The 2,896-nt window shown below is 50.4% G+C and overlaps 1 protein-coding gene across 5 annotated transcripts in view; it reads right to left on the bottom strand.

The window, feature by feature from the left end:
* Dnajb6 (DnaJ heat shock protein family (Hsp40) member B6) overlaps window positions 1–1,673 on the bottom strand; it is a 52,152-nt gene extending 50,479 nt beyond the window's left edge. For 2 of the 5 annotated variants that reach the window (XM_021162038.2, XM_021162034.2), the window contains exon 1: window positions 1,465–1,608. The gene's annotated coding sequence lies outside the window, so the exon portion shown is untranslated. Of the gene's footprint in view, window positions 1–1,464 lie in introns of all 5 variants that reach the window. The other 3 variants (XM_021162039.2, XM_021162037.2, XM_021162040.2) reach the window with 3 other exon arrangements.
* Between the last annotated feature and the right edge of the window lie 1,223 nt (window positions 1,674–2,896).

The following is a 2,896-nucleotide window of genomic DNA, read 5'->3' as shown; positions in this document are numbered from 1 at the left end:
CAGCTGGCACTTTGATCTTTGTGAGAAAATATATCCCTGTCTCAAAAAAAAAAAAAAAAAAAAAAAAAACAAAAAACAAACAAAAAGACAGGCATGGTCTGCCTGGGCAAAAGAGTGAATGGAAGAGAAGACTGAAACTTCCAAGTTACCCATACCTACAAAGGCAGCATTTCTTCCCATATTTCTTTCACGTTCTTCCTAATTCCAAAGCTCCACCCAAGTGTATGTACTGATCACACATTAATCACACACCGGAGGGCAATTCGGCCTGTGGTGGTGATATCCCAAAGTACAACAAAGGAGTCCTTCCAGGAATCAGTAAGTCTGCTGTGAGGTTTACTTTACAAACAAGAACAGACTTAAGTTCAAATATCAGGACGCTTGTTCTTTAGGTTGTCCCTTCCTCTGGCTTTTATGTCCAATATTTCTACTAAAACAGTTGCCTTAAAGTTGCTATCACTTCCCTAGCACGCACAACCTGAGATTCTACAGCCTAGAATGTGTAAACCCTAACCACAAATCTAAGGTTCAAATAAAGATGTTACCAAAAAAAAAAAAAAAAAAAAAAAAAAAAAAAACAAAGTCGCTGCACTGGGCAGGCACTCCCCCCCCACACACACACACACACACCTTAGAAGGTGGGACCATCCCCACCATTCCCTTTCAACGGTTCACACACAACTTCTTCGGTAACAAAGCTTTTTAAAACTTGACAAACCCATCCTGTAAAAAAGAAAAAACTCCATCTCCAAAGTTTTTAAGACAACCTTTTAGTTTGCAGTGCAGAGTTCCTTGTCTACACAACCGAAGTAAATTAAGACTTAGTGTAAACTCCAGTTACATAAACTTTGTTACGTAAACCACAGGAGAGCAACCTTCCAGGCCAACATCAAACTAGTTTTAAAAGTAAGCTGAGCCAGGCGGGTCGCCTAGCAAACTTCCCAACAGTCCCTGGAAACCGCCTTGGCCTTCCCACCCGGCCCCTTTCGCAGCCTGGAGGCCTGGGCCAGTGATTGCGCCTTCCATGGGAGTCCTGCTCTTCGCATGCCACCTGACCCCATGCTTGCAGAGTGCAGTGAGGACGCCAGGACTAGGTGACACCACCCTCGCCGACTCCTGGAGCTCTGCTGCCGACCTAGCGCGTGCCGGGCCCAACCGCCGACCAGAGAACTAGGGAAGCGGACCGCAGCTAAGCCCGGAGCTAGGCCTGACCAAGAACGGCAAACGCTCTCCACAGACCCAATCTACAACCGGCCCAGACCAGGAACACCTTAAGCCCCAGACCTAGACACCAGACTACAGCCTGGACTGGAGCCCGTTCGCCCCTAGCGAACAGTACCGGCCCCACTGTCGACCCGGCTTCCTGCACCCGTATTCCGGGAGCCAAGCGGGTTAGCCCATCCGCAGGCCTTCCCCTCCCGCCGTAGTCAACCCTGCTTTTCGCCGCGGCTCGCGGACCCTCACCGAGGACACGGCGGCCAGCGAGGAGGGAAGTCAGGCGGCCGGTCTCCTCGCGGCTGTGGCACAGCTGCGCTGGTGGCGGTGGCGGCGGCGGCGTCTCCTCGCGCTTTCCTTTCTCTTCTTTTCTCCAACAACAAACAGGAAGTGCGTCACGCGGTGGCGGCGCGGCGACGTCGACTTACGCCCGGCCCTGAAGCTAGCGTGCGCAGCAGCCTCCCTGCGCGTCGGACTCGATAGCGCCGGTCTAGGGTTCCGGAAGATTCTCGGAGCTGAGGACGGTGGGATTCTGGAGGGTTTACATAGGCGAAGGCGGCTGAATAGGGCGGGAAGCGTCCTCTTGCGCAAGCTCTGGGCCTGGAAGACTCTAAAGCCTGAGGCGACTGTAGACAAGCCCAGGAGCCTGCGTTTGCCCGGAAGCAGGCTGGGAGGAAGGACGCTCACAGCCTCTGACACAGTGGATTCGGAGATAACGACTTGATAGCATAGTATGACTCACACTCCTATGGACTTGGAGAATTGTGGTCCCGAGGTTCGGTTCGGCCGACCCAACAAGCAGTCCCGACTTAGATTGAACCGTGAGAGGCCTCATCATTACCAACTCGCAGTGCTGAATCCTGGATCTAGATTTCAACCACGGTTTTTTTAAAGATGTATTTACTTTTTGTATGTGAATATACTGTCTTCGGACACACCGGAGAAGGGCATCAGACCCCACGATAAGCTCCTGTCTCAATAAATAAGTCAATAAATCAGTAAGCTCCTGTATAAATAAATAAATAGACATTTAAATCCTCACCCCCACCCCCACTTACACCCATAGGGTGAGTAGTTTTTCGTCTTGCCCAGCAAGGTTCAAAGAGTCAGCTAACACTGCACTGGAAAGTAAGAATGAAAGTGAACATAGTGACCTCAGAATGTTGTGGTTGGACACCCACCTTCTCAACGCCTGAGAAGGACAGGCACAAAAGACGTGGAGACCCATGGTCTGGAGTCACAGATCCTTGGATGCTCCCTCACATGTGGGATATACTCCTCTCCAGACTCATCTCCAGATAGAACTCTCCAGAATGGCCCCTTGTCTCCATGCTTTTGTTCTGCCACCAAGGTTCCCAAACACCACACTTCCCCTTTTGTGAAACACAGAATTTGGCCAGATCTCTTTTCTAATTGACTTTCAGCCCTACAAGATGGCTGTCCAAGACTGAAATGAAAACTAAACACAACAGTTTACCCTTTCCTTTACCTTCCTCCACCTCTCCTTCCACCTTTCTGCTCTCAATCCTCCCCACTACCACCCCCAATGGCATGAACCAAGGAGTCTGGCCTAGTGACAAGTGGAAGGTGTGTGTGCTTGCATACTTGAGGGCTGACTGCCCAATCAACCCAAGCTTTCTATTGAAGCAGCACCGAAAGATAAAGCCAGTTATAAGGCAGA

The sequence above is a fragment of the Mus caroli genome, chromosome 5 (assembly GCF_900094665.2).
Source record: "Mus caroli chromosome 5, CAROLI_EIJ_v1.1, whole genome shotgun sequence".
NCBI lineage: Eukaryota > Metazoa > Chordata > Mammalia > Rodentia > Muridae > Mus > Mus caroli.
This window is presented reverse-complemented; position numbering and strand designations above follow the sequence as displayed.